Raw genomic sequence first — 18,137 nt, 5'->3', positions numbered from 1 at the left:
ATGGATTCTTGTGCGGGGTGGGTAGGAAGGAGAGGGCATTATGTGATTACACCGGTCCATTTGCTGTGACATTGCCACCAGAGTGTGTTAGAACACCCTTTCTACTGGACTTTTACTCCTGCTGACTGTGGCAGTAACTTTCCATAATTAAGGATCCACTATTGGTCTCATCCTGAGCTAAATTGCTTCTAATGAGTTATTCTTCTTTGCCTTCGCTGGGGGCGAGGCGGGGTGTCAGGGAGCACACCTGCAGGATGAAACTTCCAGAGGAAGACAGCCAGTTTGGTCTTTTGAGACAAAGTTCTGAGACACTCTGACTCTGAGTATGATAGAAGTCAGTGCACTACAGAACTTTGTCTCTAGAGGCTGTGGACGTCGCCTCCCAGCGAGGGCCCTGGACGCCAAGCTGTTGGCCCTGTTGGCCACGTCGTTGCACCTTTCCTTTGGGGGAGGGGCAGCCCAGAGGGGGCACAAGTGCTTTGTGAAGAACTTGACAAACTCCTTTAAAGTCAATTGGTTAGATCACATAAAGAGTAACCACCTTTCCCCCCTATTTTCTTCTTACCCTGGTGGACTTCTGATTGCATATTTTTCAAGGTTATTTTTAAAATACTAAGTCTGGCTTCACTTATTGAGCAAGGAGAGGAGGACCACGAGTTTATTGATGAGTGTGTTGGTATGTTCAAACTGTACCGGAAAAGAAGGAAATGCATTTGTGCCAAAGCCACAGATAATGCTCCTTTTACTCAAATGTCCTGTTAGATAAATGAGCCTACAAGGACTGGGTTTGGGGATTTGGTTTCAGTTCTGAGTCTGATTTAGGCCCAGTTCACTTTTCTTTTCTCGTTTTTTTTTTTTTTTTAAGTGGGTTTGTTAATGGAAAGGAAGTACCTTTTCTAAGAAGGCATTTTGACAGTCATTTATGAGGTTAGTGTTTATACTTTGAAGCTGTGAGATACTGTACAGAGAAACTGCTCTCCTGGACCCTAATGGAATGTGGGTTGTGGTTGGCAAGTTGCAGTCAATAGTGTGCTCTGCAGTGGGCAGTGACTGGCATTGAACTGTATCCTGTTCCCCAGTCATTGCCCTATTTTGATTTTTATGAGTATGGCCGGAGAGCTGATAGAGTCAAGGGGTTACAAAAAGCGACATTAACAAAGGCACTTACCCAACACATGCATGCTGGAGTGCCAGGCTGGGCAAAAAAGAATGAAGCCTCCTGTACTGCTCACAGGCAGGTCAGCCCTGGCACCATTTGTCGAGGGCTTTGGAAGCCCTTGGGTCACCTGTCTCGTGTCTCTGGGAAGCCTTGATCTAAAAAATGAAAACCCACTGCCTTTATTTCTGAGCATATTCCAGTTGGAATAGAGATAATGGGGAAGACCAATGGGAAACGTATGGGAACCCGACAGAAGGACTTTCCAGTTGGCTTCACCTGTCTGGACCTCTAGCCAGGTGCTCTTCTGAGACTGTTACTTACACTAATCCCCTTCCTTCCTGCCAGTGACCTTTGAGCTTCATCGCCTCAACTTGCTACCCAAAAGGTAGCTTAATTTTATTTTTGCAGTTAAATAAAGTGATCCAAACTCAGGTTGTTTTTGTTTTTATTTAAGATATAAGGTATGTATGCTTCCTGGTAAGGAGGATTTTCCTTCCTGGTTTTTGTGAATGAATGTGTTCACAAGATAATATGAAACTACTGAATTCTCACAAAAGGTAACCGGCTTTCTATGAGAATGCAGGTGGCCCTTGGAGCGGATAAGGTGAAATGGTTGAGAGTAGCCATCCATGCAAAGGAATAGGTCAGGACTTTACCCTCAAGAAAGAGCCGGGTTGGGGTTGGGGATTTAGCTCAGTGGTAGAGCGCTTGCCTAGGAAGCGCAAGGCCCTGGGTTCGGTCCCCAGCTCCGAAAAAAAGAATTTAAAAAAAAAAAAAAAGAAAGAAAGAGCTGGGTTTGGAGTCTCTCACTTGGGTCCATCTGGTTTGACCTCGTTATAAAAATGGTTTGGTTAAAAGTCTTGCTTTGTTTCCTTCACATGGCCATGAGTGAGTTAAAGGGCCAGCCAGACAGGAAGGCTCTGTGGCTTATGCTGGGTGCTGTGTATGCCCAGAATAGGGTCTAGGAAAACCAACAGGCTGGGTGTGCTGTAAAGCTGACATACTGTCACCGACCTTCATCACTGAGCGACCAGAACCTTGTTACCAACTGAGCATCAAGTGTTAGATGCGAGGGTACAGCTGTGAGCAAAACCGGCCAAAATCCCGGCTCCAGAGTTCATTCTTGGGTTAGAGGTTGGCAGTGCCACCATCATCCAGAAGCATCCAGTGAGCGTGGCAGGGAAGAGTGGACAGGCAATGTCGGAAGGGCTATCTGATATTTTAACCTAGCTTGCTGAGCCAAAGAGTACTGTCTTCAGCAACCCAATTTACATGGCCCAGGCCCCTTTTCACTTCCAGTAAGATAGCTGAAGGTGCAGCTGAAGTATATGTCCTGCAACACCAGTCACCCTTCATTATTGAACAAGCGTTGTTATTCTCAAATTCAAAGGTCGGGAACTGTGGGCATGGTTCTTGGAGGTACCTGGAGAGTGAGGAACGAGGTCACTGTGCCACTGGACCGCCATTCGTTTTGCTTTGTTTTGTTTTGTTGTTGTTAATAAACTCTAGGATTTTGGATAACCTTGAATTAAAAAAAAAAGAAGAAGAAGGTTCTAAAAGCTCCCTGTGTACTCAGATGCCCCTTACAGACCTTTAAGTTTATTTTAATTACATGTCTGTAGGTATATGTACGTGGTTATCAGTGTCCTGAGAGGCCAGTAGCATGGGTTCCCCCTGGACCTGAAATTACAAGCAGTTGTAAATTGCCCAACATGGGTGGTAGGAAATGAAAAGGGCGGGGTCTTAGGGCTTTATTGCTGTGAAGGGACAGCATGACCAAGGCAACCCTTATAAGGACAACATTTAATTGGATCTAGCTTACAGGATCAGAGGTTCAGTCTATTGTCATCAAGGTAGGAGCATGGCAGTGTCCAGGCAGGCACAGTGCAGGAGCTGAGAGTTCTACATCTTCACTTGAAGGCTGCTAGGAGAAGACTGGCTTCCAAGCAGCTAGGAGGAGGGTCTTAAAGCCCACACCCACAGTGACACACCTACTCCAACAAGGCCACACCTTAAAATGGTGGCACTGCCTGGGCCAAGTGTATTCAAACCACCACAAGCAGCATATGCTTTTAAGCACTGAACCATCTCTCTAGCCCCTCAGAAAGCTTTTAAATCATTGGGAATACAGTGGATACTCTTTCCTTGGGCTTTCCAGGAGCCACAAGTATGCTGCCATGTGCTTAGCTTGTTCCCTGACCTAAAGTGTCCCTAGTGGACAGTATATACGGCACGAACAAGGGTTTCCTTGGGATGAGCACTACAGACACAGGTTGAAGTCTTAATGCAAAAGGGGGAAATGGCAGAACGTTGGTGACGCTGCTGTAGGCGAGAAGGACTAAAACCCCATATGGTGGCCTTGGAGACTGATGGAGGGGAGATGGTGTCCCTTCATGGACCCCTGCTAGCACTGGTGAGGATTCTCATGGTTATGATCCACACATTCATTAACTCGGCGCTAAGGAAGGTAGCAGAGGCTTCCCCTGAGGAAAAAGCCAATGCCAAGATGGCTTCTTTACCCTGGGACTTAGCTATTCTCTTGTTGCTAGTTCATAGGAAAATAAACCAATGTAGATGCACAGCACGTAGTCTGAGCCTAGCATAACTGAACAGCGGTACTAAATTTGTGGTGAGTACTATTAGAAGCATCCACATGGTAAGTCCTTGTAGTTCATTTCCACGTGACAAATGAGGAAACCGAGGCATAAACATTGCATAATTGAATACAGGCTCTCAGCTACTCTGGCTGAAGTCAGGTACAAACCATGTGTTGGTTTTAATGTCAGTTTGCCACATATTGGAGCCTCACGGGAGGAATTGTCCTGGTTGCCTTAATATGGGAAAGTAAAACTTTAGTTTTAGTTTGTGTCTCTCTTGCTGTGATCAAACACTGGCCAAAAGCAGCTTGGGAAATGAAAGGGGCTTGTTTGTTTGTTTGTTTTGGATTATAAATTACAGCCCATCATCAAAGGCAGCCAAGGCAGGAAGTGAAGCAGAAACCATGGAGGCTTACTCCTAGTTTGCTCAGCTTCCTTCCTTATATAGCCCAGATCCACCTGCTTAGGGATGGCATTGTCCACAGTGGTCTCCTCTCCAACCAACCAACTAACCCCCCACCCCACCCCAGCCCCGGCCAATCGACAATCAAGAGAATGCATCCCACAGGCATGCTTTCAGGCCAGTCTGATGGAGGCACTTCTTCAGTGGAGGCTCCTTCCCAAGTGTGTCAAACCTGACAACCAAGATCGGCCATCAGAGCCAGCCTTCAGGATCATAGTCTGCTCTGAAGAGCCATGCTACCATGCGGTAGTTCTCAACCTGGGGCATCAAATGACCTTTTCACAGAGGTCACATGTCAGATATTTACATTATGGCTTATAACAGTAGCAAAATTAGTTTTGAAGTAGCAACAAAAATAATTTTATGGCTGGGGGTCACCTCAACGGGAGGAACTGTATTAAAGGGTCCCAGCACTAGGAAGGCTGAGAACCACTGTGTGTAGTGGTATCATTTCCATTCCTAACTGTGATGCTGTAAAACCTGGAAGTCTGAGGCATTTGCTCAATGCAAATGTTAGTTTCTTCTTCAGTGTGGGGAGTTGTTTTACAGGGTGGCCACAGCACTACCTCGGAAAGTGTTGTACTATTTTGGATGTACTGCCCACATGGCCACGGGGCAGAATTGAATGGTGAGAACAAAGTAGCAATTTCTTCAACAAGTGTCCTGGTTAAAACTATTTGGGAAAAAAATAGAAGTAGGAAACAAGCAGCATTAAGGTGTTGAGGCAACAACAGGCACCGATGTGAGTCAGTTCAGGGAGGTGCACATACAGAGCACTCCTCCATCAATAGCGGATGTCCAGGAAGCCTTCCCAAGGGAGACCATAATGGAGCTGAGTACTAAATACCTGGAGAGAGGGAAGGAAGGGCATTCTAGGTACTGGGACAGCAAGTGTGGACTCATGGAGCTAGGCACCCATGTGGGGTGCTGAGGAGCAAGCCTTTACATGCAGCAGGCATAGAGGGCATGTGTGAGCGACAGGAAACAAGGCTCAGGATCACGGGGGAAAGCCGTGAGCACCTCGTGTGTTACATTTAAAAGTTTGAGCTGATCCTGAAAGGCACTGAGAACAATGAAAGATCTTAAACATAGAAAGGTGCCCTCAGCCCTGCTTTTATAGAAAACATTCTGGCAGAGAGAGAGAGAGAGCGAGAGAGAGAGGAGCAATGTTCAGAAGTAGAATCCCAGTTATGAAGCTGCTAAAGAAACATAGGGCAGGCCTGGCAGCAGCCAGACCTGTGCGGTGTGCACAGGGGTGGGGTATGTGCACGGCACACACAGGTATGAGTGGGCTTAGCATGAGAGCAGGAAGACACCTGGCATGGCCATATTGAAGAACACTCAAGACAATTTGCATGTGAGGTTCTTTTTTGTGTATTTCTGGTAGTACTGACCCTGAAAAGACACCACACTCAAGCACATTGCGGGTAAGATTTCCAAACATTGGTCCAGAGAGATAGCTCAGTGGTTAGGAGCACTGACTGCTCTTCCAGAGGTCCTGAGTTCAAATCCCAGCAACCACATGGTGGCTCACAACCGTCTGTAATGGGATCCGATGCCCTCTTCTGGTATGTCTGAAGACAGCGACAGTGTACTCACGTACATAAAATGAATAAGTCTTTTTAAAAAAATGATTTCCAAACACTAAACTTTGGTTGGCTGTAATCCCCTCAGTTAATTCTAGAGTGTAAGATTAGGAGTATTTCTTTACCCCCTAATGGCATATTGGAAATTTTACTTGGTTGATGAGATCTAAAGAATCGCCTGTTGCCAAAGCATTGCCTTATCAAAGAGGCAAGATACAGAGAGTGTCTGAGCAGCAAGTGGAGGCTGCTGAGGGCTTCACAAGGAAGAGTGTGGAGCAGTGGTTCTCAACCTTCCTAATGCGGCAACCCCTTCATACAGTTCCTCATGCTGTGGTGAGATGCCACCCCAACCATAACATTACTTTTGCTGCTACTTCATAACTGTAATTTGCTACTGCTAAGAACTGTAATGTGAATACTTGTGCTTTTCAACAGTCTTAGGCAAACCCTGCGATAGGGTCATTTGACCCCAAGGTTGACAACTGCTGGTCTGAAGAACGGGTGGCCTCATAGACAAGGTTAGAGATGGACTGAGGAAGCAGAGTGGACAGCTGTTCTCATTCAGCTCTCCGGTTTGGAGGGGAGTCCCATGGAGATGGAGGCTGTGGGAGTTGGCTGTCCACCTCTTACAGACGGGAGTCATGGCTTTTGGTGGAGAACACAGTCACAACCAACCCACAGTTAGGCAGGGAGGCTAGGCATACTCAGCCCCTCTCTTCCTCCTCCCACTGGCTTAACACAGAGACTAGGGGACGCTCAGCCCACTTGAACAGCCCATGGTGGCCAGTGTGATCTGAGGGGCAGATGGGGAATTGCCAGGTCCGTTTTATTGTCTTGATATCCTGTTACTCCATCCAGTGAAACATTAAGAGAAGAATTCTAAGATGAGTTAACTATTCGAAGTATTATTAAAGGCTCAGGTATCAGCCTGGCTATGGTGGTGCACAACTTGGATCCCAGCGCTGAGGCGGCAAAGGCAGGCAGATCTCTGGGAGTTCGAGGGCAGCCTGGTTTACACAGGGAGAGTTGCTATACAGCCAGAGCTACATGGAGAAACCCTGTCTTGAAAAACCAAAAAGAAATGAATAAATAAATAAATAAATAAGCAAGCAAGCTCGCTCAGGTATCTGCATCCAGTTTTTTGTTCGCTTGTTTTTGCCGAATAGCATCATCTTCTGTGTCATTGGTGGCATAAATGACAGGTACAGCATTTAAGTAAAACTTTAAGATTATTTTATGTGCATGGCAGCTTTGCATGTATGCATGTGCACCACATGCATGCCTGATGCTTCCAGAGCTCAGAAGAGGTTCAATTCCCCTGGAACTGGAGTTTGTAAACCACCACAGGGGTGCTGGAAGTGAAATCTGGGTCCTTTGCAAGCGCAGCAAGTGCTCTTAGTCACTAGGCCATCTCTCCAGCCCCGGGTGCTGCAGCCAAGCCACTGACACCTGTGCAGGTTTCAACACTAGATTTTCTTCTCCCTTTGACTGTGGTGAGTTTACATTGCACAAAACATGCTGCTTTTTGGGCAAGGTTCAGCTGCATGAGTGCTGGCTGTGCAATTATTACTTACCTCCAGGAAGCTATTTTTATTATGCCAATCTTCAGGTCCGTCCATGTTTAATAGTAACATCCAAGGACGATGAGGTTTCCCTGCCCTCACCAGGAGGGGCAACAGAGTAGATTCCTGTGAGGGTAAGAAGTAGTTGTGGCTTTGTGCCATCTGGATGATGCTACTTGTAAGACATTGGTTTTTAAGAGGCATCTGAATTTCGGAGACGATAAATTGTGTGTGTGTGTATGTGTGTGTGTGTGTGTGTGTGTGTGTTTAGATTCATTTAACCATAGTGAGTCATTTACAAAACCAGTGGCCCATGAGTGAGTTTCCTCATGAATGGGTTTCTGATAGGTCCTACACTTGCTGTCTTCCTTTCTTAGGGAGACCACACGGGACCTAAGGCAACTGGAATTTTTAGGCTGACAGTGACTGGCTGAGTAGCACTGCCCTCTTACCCCAGTGTGCCTGCCCTAAAACATGATCATTTCTTACCTGCAATGTGATATGAGGAAGGCTGAGAGGCACGCTCTGGCCAATCTCCATCTTTAGCCTGCTTAGACTTCTGGGTTTATGTTTAATTCAGTATCATCTGTGTGCATCAGGGGTACCTGATGGAGAGCTACACCATAAGTCTCACCTTCCATGACAGGATGACTGCCATTCCAGAGGATGGAAGGCACAGCCAGACCTTTGAAACCCTAGCATCATGCTAGAAGGAGAAACAGAAGCCAGTTGGGGTTCCTTGCACAATAAAATCTGTATATTGCCTCTGAACCTGCAATTCCACTTGTATCTGCCAGGATGCTCTTGTCTCTAATGTAGACCCAATTTACCTCAATTACCTGAGAAAGAGAAAAGAAAACACTTCTAAGAAGTCTAGAGAAAGCGAGTCTCCAGGATTAGTTACATTGACTGCTCAGCAGTGCCTTGCAGGTTTGAACTTTTTCTGTCACCCTACATGGCCGTGCTCAGCTGCTTTGCCTCTCTCTCTCTTACGAGGTTCTCTGGTGGCTGAAGGCAGAAGCAACATTCTACATGACGGCTTTGCAGAATGTCCCCTTGTGCCTTGATTTTTCCAAGACCATTAGCTACTTTCTACTCTATCTGATGGAACAGAATCGCATGGGAGCAGTTAAGTTCTATTAGTACTAGCAAAGAGGAAGTGGAGAGACGCCTCTCAGAAGGTGGTTAACAACAGGGTCTGCTGAAGGTCCACTCAGGGAGCAGTCTCACAAAACTGTAACTCTATGGTGACTGACACTTAGCTAAGTCATCTTTAAAGGCAGAAATTTAGAACTACAATGTTCACTGATAGAGGAAGAGCTAAGTCCGACTCAGCCACTTGGTGAAAAGTGAAACAGATCCAGGTACAGTCAACATGGATGGGAGGAAGTGTTTCCAACAGAGAATGTTATAGAGCAGCAAATGGGTCTGCTCCATTTTCACCCTCTGTCTCCAGTCAGGTATGGGTATACTTAAAACAGACATAGGCATCTCTAGGTACAGTCTGAAGGGATAAAGATCAAGGTTGTAGAAGAGCTCTGACTCCTGTGACGGTTTCAGTGAGAATGATCCTCATAGGCTTCTATATTTGATAACTTGGTTTCCAGTTGGTGGAACTGTTTGGGCAGGATTGATTGGGGTGTATTATTACATCTTATTGGGGGAGGTGTGTTACTGGGAGTAGGCTTTGAGGTTTCAAAAGATGTAGACCATACCTAGTGTCTGTCTCACCAACCCAATTCCCTCTGCCTCCGTGATCAGGGATCAATATGTGAGCTCTCAGCTCTTCCTTCACTCTGTCATCATGGACTGTAGCACTCAGAAACCATAAGCCAAATTAAATGCAGTCCTTTATACATTATCTTGGTCACAGTGTTTTGTTTTGTTTTTTAGAAAAGTAACTAAGACTACTTAAAGGGTTGCACTTTTTTAATTGAACTTTATTAAAAAAAGATACGGTACTCTTGAGGACTGAAGAGATGGTTGGATGGTTAAGAAATCTCTTGCTTCACTGTGTAATGTGTTTCCATAGCTGGGCTGCCATGTCTGGCCTCAGGGGGAGAGGATGTGCTTAATCCTGCATGGACATGATGTGCTAGGGAGCGGGGTGAATACCCAAGGGCAGTCTCCACCTTCTCAGAGGAAAAGGGGAGGAGGGAGGGAGGGGGGACGGAGGAGGGACTATGTGAGGAGGGGTGACTGGAGGGCAGTGACCGGATGTAAAATGAATAATAAATTAATGAAACAAAACAAAACAAAAACAAATGAGGGTGCCTTGCTCTTCTAAAGGACACTAGCTTGAGTCCCAGTACCCACGTGGAGCAACTCACAACCTCTTGTAACTCCAGCTCCAGAGCTCTGATGCTCTCTTCTGGCCTTCATAAGCACATGCACATGTGTCACACATGACACACACACACAGACACACACACATATATACACACACACACATACACAGACATACACACACATACACACACACAGACACACATACACAGACACACACACATATATACACACACATACACAGACACACACACATACACACACACAGACACAGACACAGACACACACACAGACACACACACATATATATACACACACAGACACACACACACAGACACACACACACATATATACACACACAGACACACACACACACACACACACATATATATACACACACAGACACAGACACACACACATATATATATACACACACACAGACACAGACACACACACACATACACACACACAGACACACATACACACACACAGACACACACATATATATACACACATATACATACACACAGACACACACATATATACACACACACATACACAGACACACACACATATATATACACACACACATACACAGACACACACACACATACACACACAGACACACATACACACACACAGACACACACATATACATACACACACAGACACACACATATATACACACACACATACACAGACACACACACATATATATACACACACACAGACACACACACAGACACACACACAGACACACACACAGACACACATATATATATACACACACAGAGAGACACACACACATATATATATACACACACATACACAGACACACACACACAGACACACATACACAGACACACACACAGACACACACATATACACATACATACACACACAATTTGTTTTAAATCTTAAAATCCTTAAATTAACGTATTACTCTTATGATTAGAAATTACATTTGCGCTCTTGCTCTCTTGCTCCTTACTCCTCTCTCCCCATTCCCCTCACCCTTCTCTCTCCATGTGCTCATGGCTGGCTTTCCTCAACTCTTTCTTTTTTCTTTCCAGAGCTGAGGACTGAACCCAGGGCCTTGTGCTTGCTAGGCAAGCACTCCACCACTGAGCTAAATCCCCAACCCCTCAACTCTCTATCTATCTCTGCCTTTCTCAGTCTCTACTACCCTCTCAACTCCCCTCCCATGCCCTGAATAAACCCTAACATATATATATACATATATATATATATATATACATATATATATATGTATATATATATATATATTTGCCACATGGATGCCCGTTAAATAGAAACTAATACGGTGACATCACACCAACAGTAGCTTGATGAGACACATCTCCCATGTTTAATGTATATAGAAGCTTGTCCTAACTTTATTAGCTTACCCACATCAGGCTCGTTACTCTTTAGTGTGAACAGTTTGGCCTCTTGAGCTGGGCTCCCTGAAGTGACAACAACTAATGAACTACATGTGGCTATAAAAGGTGAGCGGGTGCTAGGGCCACCACGTTCTTGAACTTTCTTACTTCTAGAACTGTAAGCTGGAACAAGCCTCTTTTGTTTATAACTTACCCAGTCCTTGTCATTTTGTTATAGTAATGGGAAACCATGGCCTAATACAGGAGCATTTTCATCTGTATTAGTTCAGCACTTGCTAAATGCAGGATATAGGTTTTAGGCCATGATCCTATGGGGAAAACTGAAGGATAGGTGTAGTAAAGTGTCCCTGCTCTCAGGGCTTATGGCTCCTTGGTGTCTAATCCGTCAGTGACCTTTCCTGGTGCCCTTGCTGTTCCTTCTCTGAGCTTTTGAACAGAGCTTCCCCCAAACCTGTAAGCTTTCAAGTTCATCTGCTCAGTCACTCCCACAGTCTCTCCAATGCAAGGGCTCTGGAGAGAAGAAGACAACAGAATTTGCTCTGGACCACATTTGTGTGTGTGTGTGTGTGTGTGTGTGTGTGTGTGTGTGTGTGTGTGTGTGTGTGTGGTGTTTGAATCTTCCTGGTTTCTACTTGTGGACTTTCTCAAAGTTGAACAGTCCCTCTGAAGGAAGCCACTTGGACTGAATTAAGGAAAGGAGCCTTGCCAGAGGACAAACAGGAAGAGGTGATTATCTTGAAAAGCTTCTAATCAAAGTTAAAGTCACTGGTGTCTCCCTGGAAGGTTCAGTCGCACAGACTGGGGTTGGGTATGGGAGGCCTCATCAAAAGTGTGAGGGACTAGGAGATACGGGAAATGGGGGGAGGGACTGATGTCTGTCATAGACCTTTGAGGGGACCTGGTCTTCAGCACTGTAGTTAGCATGCCTGCAGACTGCCCTGTTTGTGTCATGGGCCATCAAATAGATGTGCTCAATCCTCCAGGCAACAGAGAAAGGACTACCCCCAGAAGGCCTTGCTTTGGGCTTCTTTCTGAACCCCACTTCCAGTTGACCCCTGTTTTCCAGTGAGTTAACATCTGTCCTGATATTTTTGTGAGCCAAAATGCTGTAGAAAACATGTAGCTCTTTTCAGTCTTCCCTCCCTTCCCCCCCTCCTCTTCTCCCTCTTCTCCCCCCCTCCTCCCTTTCCCATCCATCTCCCTCTTTCCTCCTTCTGTCCCTCTCCCTCTCCCCTTTCCTCTCCCTCTGCGTCTCTTGGGGGTGGGGTGGAAAAGAAAGGCAACTGATCTCGAGTTTGAAAGGCCACGGAGAACTGGTTTGTTAGGGTGCTCCTGTGGCTGGGGACCAGAGAGAAAAGCCAGCCCCATGCCCCGCCTTAAGCCTTCTACCGTGAACAGCTGATAAGAATTTATCTGGGCGGTTGGAAGCTGGAGTCTGAGTCTAGTCAGGTTGTTCTGTTGTAGGAGATCTGAAATCACCTGAGGCATCGAACTATGCAGTAGATCGTGGAGAACTTACTTTGGCAAGGGTTATCTGAGGAGAAATCTGGAGCACAGTAGGAGGCTTCCTGCTGCCCTGCTTCCTTTGCCCCAAGCCTGATGGTGAGGTTTCCTTTCATTCCTGAAATAGGCTGGAAGTATAACACTTGACCGTGTGTGTGTGTGTGTGTGTGTGTGTGTGTGTGTGTGTGTGTGTGTGTGTGTGAGAGAGAGAGAGAGAGAGACAGAGAGACAGAGAGACAGAGAGAGACAGAGATAGAGACACAGAGAAACAGACACAGACAGAATGTTCACAATGCCTAGAAGATCTTGCCACACAGCTCTCACTTTAAGCCTCCCAGTTTGCAGATCTGTTTTGTACGATTCGATGATTTATTCCAGCACCGAGCACTGCAGTGGGCTCATAGTGACCATTCCACAACCACAGATATTTGAATGTCTTTAGTGAATTTGTGGGTCCTTCCACCTCTCTGCCTCTCTGTTGTGTCTGTCTGTCTGTCTGTCTGTCTGTCTGTGTATCTTGACTTGGAGAGCTAATGCCATTTCAGAGTTTCTCACTGCTGTTGTCCTGAAGCTGAGTTAGCCACACCCTTCCTCCCATGCATCTGCTTTCCAAGTTCTTGCATGGCATGAATTAAGCGTGCGTGTCTCACCCAGCATTTCTTTTTAGGTTGATTCCGGTTTGGGAAGCATCCAGCCAGGAATGATGACATTGAACGATTCTCCTCTTCCTTCTGAAACGAACAGCTTCCCCCCAGAACCACTGCCATGTAGCCAGATTTCCATTCTCAAGCTCCAGTGGTTGCCGGATTTGCAAAGGACTTGGTTATTTGCTGTGCCCTTTCTATAAACAAGCTCTCGCAGCTCACAGTCAGAATCTCAGCTCTGGGGCTTTCGATTCCCTTTACTCACTCTTCTTTGTCTTATAGAGGAGTTGGTGCCCTCTGCCATCCCACAGCTTTCTAAAGTGCTTGACCCAGGGATTAAAATCCTTGAGATTACAAGCATCATAAGGACAACTCAACTCACCTGACCACATGCACTTACTGAACGGCTGTTGCGTGCCAGGCACAGTTTGGGTGGTAAGACATGCAGTCCTTTCTCATTTTTACTGCACAAAAGGATAATATAGTAGTAAGAAAGCCTTTATATAAATATCATATCATCAAATAATTTCAAGGAATTTATGACTCTGATGATTAAATAAGAGCTTGTTCATATATATTTTAAATAGATAATTGTTGATATCAAATCACTGGGACATTTATATTTTGTTTGGCACATGTTTCAATGAATGTCGCTATTTTAAATTTTCAGTATTTTCAGTTACCAGAAGTTATATCCTTTGCAACGAGGGAAAAATATTGCATCTCTCCTTAACCATGTGCTGGGGAAATAATGTCTCGAGATTTCTGTGGTGAAAAGGGGGTGGCTGTGCAAATATTTAAAGGAGGATGGTAGGTGAGGTGGCAGAGTAAACCAAGGCAGTGTTGTCTGATTTTACCTGGAAACATCCAGAGATTGTTCCAAACCGTTAGGAGACGAGAAGTAAAGATTCTTCATAACAGCAGCTTAGCCACCGATGCTCTGTGTGATCAGGCAATCCACTGCTACTGTGCCACACAGTAGCCCTGGTGTCGTTCATGCAGCAGGAACTCACTGGGCACAGACTGTGTGCGGAGCACTGTGTGGGCACTAGTGTGGAGTAAGCCTAAAAAGTATGCATCCTGCTATCAGTTATGAACATGTAATACTTCTGCAGCTTACTGACACTCCTGGGGTTACTTCCCACCCCCAAATCCCAGCAGTATCACTGTGCATACAGTCTGTATTCTATCCAAAGTCACCATGGGAAAGAGTAACAATCTGGAAGACTTTAAAATGTTCAGCATGTTACACACCTAACTTCATGTATTCTCACAATAACCTGAAATTACTTTTATCTTATGGAGTCAGTAAGAGAGACACAATGAAGCTAAATAAGTTTTCTAGTGATACACAGCTATTACATAATAGAGGCAGGAGTCAATCCCAGGCAAAGCACACACACACACACACACACAGAGATACACACTCACACAGAGAGAGAGACACGTATACACAGAGAGAGACACATACACACACAGACACACACACACATACACACTCACACACAGACACACACAGAGAGAGAGATACACACTCACACACAGAGACACAGAGAGACACATACACACACACAGACACACGCATAGAGAAGACACACACACAGACACACACAGAGAGACACACACAGACAAACACAGACACACACACCTACACACTCACACACAGCCACATACACACTCACACACAGACACACACACACAGAGAGATACACACTCACACACAGAGACACACATATACACAGAGAGAGAGACACATACACACACACTCACACACAGACACACGCATAGAGAGACACACACATACAGACACACACAGAGAGACACACACAGACAGATACACACAGACAAACACAGACACACACACAAACACAAACAGACAGACAGACACACACACAGACAGACAGACACATACACAGAGATACACACACGTACATACACACAGATACACACTCACACAGAGAGACACACATATACACAGAGAGAGAGACACATACACACTCACACACAGACACACACATAGAGAGACACACACAGACACACACAGACAGATACACACAGACACACACACACAGACAGATACACACAGACACAAACACAGACAAACACAGACAGACACACACACAGAGACACACACTGAGAGACACACACAAACACAGACACATAGACAGAGACACACAGACAGACAGGCAGATAGACACACACAGGCACACACACAGACACACATACAGAGAGACACACACAGACACAGACACATAGACACACACACAGAGACAGATGGACAGACGGACATACACACAGACAGACAGATACACACCACACACACACACATTTGAGACAGGGTCTCTATCTATCTGGCCAGCTCGTAACTGCTTCTCCTATGTTGGGATTAAAGGGTAAGCCACCATTCTCGCTTGATTCCTCTATCTTAGGGTTTCCATTGCTGTGATAAAATACCACGACCAAAAGCAACTTGAGGACGGGAAGCCTTATTTCTGTTTACAGTTCCACATCATCCATCACTGAGAGAAGTCAGGGCATGAACTCACACAGGGTAGCAACCTAGAAGCAGGTCCTAAGGCAGAGGCTCTAAGGGTGCTGCTTACTGGCTTGTTTTCCATAGCTTGCTCAACTTGCTTTTCTATACACTCCAGAACCACCAGCCCAGGGAAGGCACCACCCACAGTGGGCTAGGCCATCTTACATCAATTACTAATTAAGAAAATTAAGGCTTGCCCACACAATTGCCTTCAGGCCAGTCTTATGGAGGCATCTTCCCAATTGTGGTTTCCTCTCCTCAGATAACTCTAGCTTGTGTCAAGTTGACAAAAAACTAGGAGCATACTTTCCTATCAGGGAATTGAACCTGTCTCCGGAGTGACAGGTGGAGAAACTCATCACTGTGTTCATGAGGACAATTCTTAATTAGAATGCAAGATCTCTATGTTTAAATACAAGTAATTCGGTTTATAGAACATTTATCTGCACCAGGTTTTATGTTAGACACCTTACTTGTATCACCTCAGGTAATTTTCATAATCAAGTCACTCAGGTATCATCCCCAATGTATAAGTAAGTAGAGGCATAAAACAGTCAAGTAGTTTGCCCAGGATTTCAAACCTGTCAAATGGTAAAGCAGGTGCCCATCTAAATCCCAGAGGAGTTCCTTGCAGGGTGCATCAGAGGGCCAGAGAGCTGGTGTCCAGTGAGGAGTGGCCAGACCTGATCTACCATCTGTAGCAAGAGTCCATCCTTGGGGCCTTCTGAGCTACCTTTACTCTGTCACTGCCTCGCTATCAGAAGCCACCACAGTATTGAAACACGCCGTGTGAGAGACTTCCAACTACCTTTACCCAGGGACATCCGGGCTAATGTTAGAGCAGCACTCACAAAGCCCTGGGTTCAGTCCCTAGTACCACAAGGAAATAAATAAAACCTGCGGTGTCATTATCTTTGCATAGACCAAAACGAATCTATAGGTGTTTCAAGGATTGGGGTGAGGGTGGGGTAAAGAACTGATATAGAACTTGTCTTTTCATTCATTAACTTCATTTGTTTCTGGGCCAAAAGCTAAAGGGATGAAATACCAAAGATGGTTCTGCATACATCAGTGATACTGGCAGAGCCTCAGGTCACATTGCTGTGTAACTGGGGTACTGTTAGGCTTCATGGAGACCATCTTAGGACTCTCCACGGACAGCCGCCTTGTAGTAGCATCTTCCTTATAGTTGTATGTGTTATGCTTTCGTGTATTCAGATGTCATTGTTCAGTTATTTTCCCTCCCCCCTCCTCTTCCCTCCCTGCTTCTTCCCCTCCCTTCATCCTTCCCTTTTTGCTGTGCTAGGGATGGTACCTCAATCCCATTTGGACCAGGCAGACACTGCACAGCTGAGGGGGACCCTACCCTTATTTCTGTTTGAAGTAATATACTTAATACTTCTGTGTCCATAGCTATTCAAAACCCCTTTGTTTTGTCATTGTTGGATAACTTAACAGGAGATCATATAAAAAAATGATATGACGATGTTATCACTGTGGGGTGTTTAAGGTTGGGCCACCATCTGACTACACTGTGAACAAAGACTAAGCCTTTCATCCTTATGCCTCGTCATTTGACTTTGAAAAGTTTGGTATGAAATGGTGGCTTTCTGCTGAATGTCCCCCCGGTGAAGGTAGTTGGAAGTGGCTCACACGGCATGTTGCAGTGCTGTGGTGGCTTCTGACAGCGATGCAGTGATAGAGTAAAGGTGGCCCAGGATGGACCCAAGGATGGAACCCTGCTACTGATGGTGGATTGGGTCTGGCTACTCCCCCTTCCGCCCCCCACCCCACCCTACCTGGCCACCAACTCTCTGGCCCTTGGCTGCACACTGCAAGGAGCTCCTCTGGGATTTAGATAGGAACCTGCTTTGCTTTTGCTTTTGTTTTACCTATGAGTATACAAGGACATAGCTGTGCCTCCCCGAAGCCATCTCCGATGCCAGAACTGTGGTCAAGTAGTGCATAACCCAGTTGACAATTGAGATTCTAGCCAGAAATACCTGCCAGTTGCTACTCAAGGGCAGAGGGACGGCAGGCGTGGGCTTGCCTGTGTGCCCCAAGGCAAGAGGTTCAGAGGGCACCTTCTCCCAGTCAGGGCTTCGCTTTGTGGCTGATTTCTTCTGGCTTGTTACTTGGCAGATACAATCAGTATTAGTTGTGCAAAGATGAGTGAGGTGTGGTTCCTGCAGAAACTCAGGCCCTGGTGGGATGGACGAATGTGTAAAGTGGATGAATCATTGTAGCATATGGGGACAAGGCTGGGATGGCACCTAGGAGGTAGTGCCCATCTGGTGCCAGAAGCCAGGGTGAAGAAAAGCTTTACAGACATGGGTCTTGAACGATGACAGGAATCTTCAAATGCTTCCTGGAAATCAGAGAAGAATGTTCTAGATAG

The 18,137-nt window shown here is 45.7% G+C and overlaps 1 non-coding gene across 1 annotated transcript; it reads left to right on the top strand.

Moving 5' to 3' along the window:
* The first annotated feature begins 275 nt into the window (after positions 1 to 275).
* On the top strand, positions 276 to 372 carry Mir148a (microRNA 148a). The gene has a single exon (NR_128667.1). It is a non-coding gene; the product is annotated as a microRNA 148a (primary transcript).
* The last annotated feature ends 17,765 nt before the right edge of the window (positions 373 to 18,137 follow it).

The sequence above is a fragment of the Rattus norvegicus genome, chromosome 4, assembly GCF_036323735.1.
Source record: "Rattus norvegicus strain BN/NHsdMcwi chromosome 4, GRCr8, whole genome shotgun sequence".
Taxonomy (NCBI): domain Eukaryota; kingdom Metazoa; phylum Chordata; class Mammalia; order Rodentia; family Muridae; genus Rattus; species Rattus norvegicus.
The sequence above is the reverse complement of the archived record's forward strand: the minus strand, read 5'-3'. Positions and strand labels throughout refer to the sequence as shown.